General features: G+C 44.3%; 1 protein-coding gene and 1 long non-coding RNA gene across 15 annotated transcripts in view; one reads left to right on the top strand and one right to left on the bottom strand.

Moving 5' to 3' along the window:
* cacna1g (calcium channel, voltage-dependent, T type, alpha 1G subunit) overlaps window positions 1-6,000 on the bottom strand; it is a 76,520-nt gene that overhangs the window by 53,025 nt on the left and 17,495 nt on the right. The window lies entirely within an intron of this gene.
* On the top strand, window positions 829-1,894 carry LOC119137845. Its single transcript, XR_005101000.1, has 3 exons — window positions 829-1,046; window positions 1,230-1,349; window positions 1,646-1,894. It is a non-coding gene; the product is annotated as an uncharacterized LOC119137845 (long non-coding RNA).

Raw genomic sequence — 6,000 nt, 5'->3', positions numbered from 1 at the left:
AAGGCAAAGCCAGCTCTTTGAGGTCTGGAGTTGCATAAACAGGGGTAGCAAGAGGTCAGCTCGTAGTATTCACAAAAGAAGTCAGAGGAAGGCCTAGCAAAAAAAAAAAAAAGAAGGGAGCATGCCCGCCCGAAATGAAAGATGCAAGAAGAAGCGATATGAGAAAAATGCACATCCGCGTAGGAACTAGCGTGATTAACCAGAGCTGAACTTCATCATTGCAACTAATCTGATCCAGAACAGAGCGCAAGTTAATATTAGATAAGCTTGCAAAGGCACGCTACTGTAATCTACACACACACGCACGCACACACACACACACACACACACACACTGTATATACGTGCGTATGTGCAACAATTCCAAGACATAAAAGCCATGCTGAAATATTTCGAGGACCGGAGGAAGCTAATTAGCAATCAGCGCTAACAACGTCAATCGCTGTCCTAGTAGTCATGGTTTTCCTCGGAGATTGTCAACGTTTTCTATATACAGTATAAGCTACATTACAAACTGATAACTAGTTTTGAAATCAGTAAAAATTGTTCAAATATTTTCAAAAGATGAATGGGAATAAAAATTGGAAGCAATAGCTCTGTTTTGTTTTTAAAGTGAAGACAATTAGTCATTTTAGTCATGACACAAAGTCGATGCAAAATTTGTCTTGGCGGGCCACATCAAATGATGTGACGGGTCGTATCTGGCCCCCGGCCGGGCCTTGGCTTTGACACGCATGCATGAGGGAATGGTGGGGGTGGGGGGGGGGGGGGGACTGCAAAATCTTCATTCTGCAATGAGGTCACACGAATAAAAGCTGATTAAAAGGGCGACGATTGTCAATAATTGTGAATGTACTTAAAGCACATGGTGGGACTACTACTTCATGTATAATACATGGAATGACTGCGCCAGTCTGTACAGCTCCCTCACTCATCTGCTCCGTCCGGTCTCTCCTAACAGCCAAGCTCGTTTTCTGGCAGCGACCAAAGCAGAAAGCAGAGAAGCCGAGGATCCAAGAAGCCGCAAAAGCAGAACGGCAAAGAAAGGTAGGCAGCAAGTACGTATGTGAAAGGCAAAAGGAGCTCATCAAATGACTCTTGAGCTTTTCTTCCAAATTCTTGCTACTCCTTCCTCGGCCGTGTCTGAGGGTTGAACTGCACCAAACTGTGGGGAGGTTCTAATGCATAACCCAGACAAGAGCCTCCCTCCCTCCCTCCTTTCTCACGCAGCCCTTCCTTCACATACTATCACGACGAGAAGGGCAAACACACACATGCACACTGTTGATCTCTCCATGACAACAAGGAAAATGTTTACGCTCTTGATCAAGTCACTTTTTGGTTTCTATGGTAAGGAGGTCTGCCTCTGTGTGTTTGGGCATTGTCATGAGTGTTGATGCTATGTACAGTTAAGGAATGTGAGCACATATGGTTGCAATTACACACACACACACACACACACACACACTTAGAATTGTAATATGTGCATTAAGAGTGACTAATTGCATGAGTCTAAAGATGCAATGAGTATATTTTCAAACCAACAGATTCATTTGTGATGCTCACAGGTAAACAGGCTCCCTGGACAGCAGAAGCTACACCGTGGTCAACGTTTTTTTGTTTTTTGTTTTTTTCTGCCTTCACAGGTGCACATGTTACAATGTGTCTTTCACTGGCTCAACAAAGAGACGGACGGAGAGGAGGTAGGGCAGTCAGATGTGCAGTAAAATTAGATCACAAACTCTTTCGATTGAACTGAACAAAGAATGAAAGGTTCTTTTCACTCCAAAACATAAAAAAAAAAAAAAAATGTTTGATTGGCTCTGATACGATGAATGGATTTTTTGTCATAGTCCTGACGTCCAATTTATTTGATAATTCAACCGATGCTTCTTCTTTGATTTTTTATGATTTCTTTTTTCCATACAAATAAGCACGTTTGTATGAATGATCCCGTTTCCAGTGATTTTTCATTCATTTCTATGGAAGGTTGTTCCGGCACAAACAAAAGAGCTCAATTTAGCTCAATTAGCGACCTGTGACTTGTGTGAATTTTAACAATCAATCCAGCAAGTATCTGTACTAACAAGATTAAGAGGTGTGCGTTTCCCTCTTGTAAGCTTCTAATGGGCCCAAGCAGTTGCGCCGCGCCGCACCGCACCGCTAAGCCCTGTTAAATTGCTTCCCATTCGTATCAGTAATATGTCCTGATTGCAGCTATAATTGACTGGGATCACCAAGCACTAATGAGTGATGCATCTGCAAACGAGAGCGGAACTTTGCTGAACAATCCATTCTCGTCTTGGAGGAAGTGAAGAAATTCACCGATACTTTTGCAAAAGTGACAAGCACCTTGTATTTACGACGACATCGTTTTAGGATCGATTCATACATTTGTTTGTTTACTTGTGGCCGTGAAACTTGCTGGAGCGACCCTTTGATTTCTTTCCTCCATCCTCTAGTTAGGACTGACAGAGAGAACCTTAAGCCTTCATCCTCCCTGCCTCCCTCCCTCCCTCCCTCCCCACCGAGGAGGGGAGTTGAAATGTGACAACGTCCATAGCTCGCGCTGCTGATGTGTGCTTTATTGATAGTGGAAATCCCTCCCTCATGCTTCCCACAGCGCTAATTCATCTCCTTCAATAAATGATCAGCATTACCTTGATCAATAGTGCTTCCATTCCAAAGCTATAAAAGAGTTATGTGCTAAGTAGAAGACTTATGGATGACAACAGTTTGATTGGAGCTGGGAGATCCAAAACGTTGGCAAGCAGGGCCTTGCCTTGCCTTGCCATCAGTCTTTGGTCTATTTGAAACCAGATTAAAAGATGTGTGTTCAGACAGTTGCTTTGAGCTCAACGGGGATTTGTTTCACCCACCCTGGGCCAGCTCATTCCTAATTAACAAAGGATTCCCTATAAAGCTTGTGGATTTACTGTCTCGGGCTTGCTGTAAAATTTCTTTGGAAGTGTCATTGGACAGTAGTGTTGCGGGCTGTGCAAATGAGCACGGAAGCGCCGCCGCAGACACTGACTTTGATACTTGGGAAAACAAATCAAAACAATCAAACTGCTACCAGAAGCAGTGTTAAAGAACACAAGTGCCAGTGAGTGGTGTGGGAGGCAAAACAAGTCTGGAAACAAGGCTAATCCAATTGAGCGCAAACAAAGATGACAAATGGAAAGACAACCAATTCAAATGTTCACTCGTCAACAACTCTTTTCTAGTATTTCTCAAGTTACTAACTGCATCCAAATGCTTTCTTGACGGACAGTATTCTCAATCACATGTTTGATTTCAGTCGCAGAGAAAGAAAAGGCTTGGAAAGCATTACTGCCTGAAGATTTGGTGGCCACACTTTGGTGTCCTGCAGTAAAAAGGCCGTCGTGCGCAATTCAACACTTACTTTCTGGCCTGCGGTCAGTCGCACTGCGTGTTAACACTTCCGCTTCCGTTAAAAATGGCACGAAAAGAGGAAGAGCTTTGGAAAGGAGCCACCGCACACTGATTAAGGCCAGCATTGCCTGCCATTTGATGTTGGAAATGTCCGCCGCCGCTAATATTAGCCCATTGTTCTGTCCATGCAAACAATCGAATCCAAATCAAATCGATATATAGTTTGGATTGGATTTTTTTCTCATTCAGTCCGAGGACTGTGGAAATAAAGTTCAAAAAAGGCCCACAGGTTTTACGGAAGAGTGGAATTATAATGCCAGTCAGCAATGGAAAGAATTGCGAGCACAAAATGGGGAAAGCTGTTTGAAGCGTCAGGTGACAGGCAGGCGGGCAGGCAGGCGGGCAGGCGGGCAGGCGGCCAGGCAGGCCAGAGGCTGCAGCACCCTTCCCACTACTTCGAACGTGTGCACCATATACTACTTGCAACCCTATACTCGCTATGGAGACACCATGTCTTTGCCTGGCAGCAGTGCACAGAAAACTCGAGGTAATTACTCGAGGAAGGATGGAAAATATGACCGTCATACATCCCGACAAAGACGGTAAGTGAAGAAAGAACAGTAAAACCCGAAACCGGCGAAACATTAGAGACAAACAAGCGCACCATGACTCCAAACAGGAAGCAGGTGGGACCCAGTCTGGTGCTAACTGGACCATCATTCACTAATGTATCTCTGTCTTCACCTGTGGTGTGCCGAGACACGAGCGCCACGGTGCACTATTCCCAAATGAGATACCAAATACAAACACTCATATCTGCAGATAAAAAAGGAATATCCAAACACTATGTTGATTGCAAGCAGTGGCCGAGCTAACATTTGTTTCCTTCCTTGAAGGGGCCAAAGGTATCTCAGTGGATCTGCAAAAGAAAAAATGACAGTCGATGGATTCTTGATCATTCCTGATAACCCCTATGGGGGTTGGGTGGAAATGAAATGGAAAAAAAAAACAAATTCTGGGGAAAATACTCCAAAATATATCGATTTCTTTAGGAGATTACACATCTATTTAAAAAGATGTACCTGGATCCAGTTGATTACATTTCTTGCACCTCCTTGATGGATTAAAACGGAGTAAATATGACCATTTGAGCAAATTCCAACACTATTTCCAGCCATGCAGAAAGCATTGCATTTCTCCGAGGGATTCAACAAGGGAAGACAACAACGTGTCACAAAAACACAGAGAGAAAACTCTGAAACCTATTTATAGAGAGGAAAATCCTTCAAAGCTTGGCTTTTTTTTGCTTTTGCTTTTTGTGGGGAGCCAGATAGAGGAAGCATTTTTTGAAGCTGAATTCCAAAGGTGGCTTTCGCTTTGGGCAACAACAGTGACAGCTTGGTTCAGCTGGGTGATGCTGTCAGTGCTTGTCACTCTCAAAAGCTTTGGAGTTTTAGGAGACGCACGCACGCACGCACACGCACACGCGCACACACACACACACACACACACACACACACACAAATATGACGCTTAGACTACACAAAAACTGCCTCAACGCAAAAACAACCACGCAAGTGCAGCCATAAATGGAGGAGCAGGATATGTGGCAAAAGAGAGGACATAAAGACTTTAGATTAGATGAGAGGAAATACAATACAGTCGACGATCAACCCTGGCCGGGGGAGCTGTTTACATCTAGCGTAACGCGACTCCGGGGACTGAAGATAATTACGATTATTTACAATCAGTCACCAATGGCTGCATGAGCCCACTTGAAGCGCATTCATGCACACCCGTCCGTGTTGACTTTTTTTTTTTTTTTAAAGTCACTTTGACAAGCGGGCACCTAATACTGACAATAAATCAACTTTGATTTGTTTTCGTCTCGGTAACTAGTGCTTGCGTTATGAAATTGTAGCACATTGCCGCTAAAGTGCTCGATCTAAGAAATGAAATAGCGGCTATAGTGTGTGGCAGGCATTGTAGCCACTTTTGTGGAGGGAGGGAGGGAGGGAGGGAGGGAGGACCGTAAAGACGTTAACTTCATTTGAACGGCAACTGCGGTGTAAATATGAAGTCGTAAATGCGATCCAAATGTTATTGGAGCGCATCTTGAACATCAAATTCCTTCTAAAGTTCTGGAGTATAATAAGAGTTTGTCTTTATAGGTTTGGAAAGAGAAAAGAACAAACAAGCCTGACCAATGAAAGATTGGAACATTTGAAATTGGAATGATTGGCTTCCACTGCAGCGGCCGCCCGCCTTCTGTTGGAGCTGCTGGGTCACTGTCCCGTTTGGCCCCAAGGTAACAATGAAAAGTGTCAGACGACAATACAAATGCATACTATGAACGCATCCATATGCTCAGCTGCACGTTTGATGGAAGAATTCTCTGTCTCTCTCTCTCTCTCCTCCCATTGGCCAGCCACGCTGTCAAAGCTAACCAAGCCCACCTGATCTCACAGCGGTGATGCAGCATGACCCAGCCAGCGCGCTTGCCCTATTTTCACCCACCAATCCATTACTGGTATAGCAGACGAGATGAGAGTGTGACCATGTATTTGACACACATTAGCTAGCCTCTGTGCCCACCAGACCAGCC

This window comes from Syngnathus acus, chromosome 19 (assembly GCF_901709675.1).
Source record: "Syngnathus acus chromosome 19, fSynAcu1.2, whole genome shotgun sequence".
NCBI lineage: Eukaryota > Metazoa > Chordata > Actinopteri > Syngnathiformes > Syngnathidae > Syngnathus > Syngnathus acus.
The sequence above is the reverse complement of the archived record's forward strand: the minus strand, read 5'-3'. Positions and strand labels throughout refer to the sequence as shown.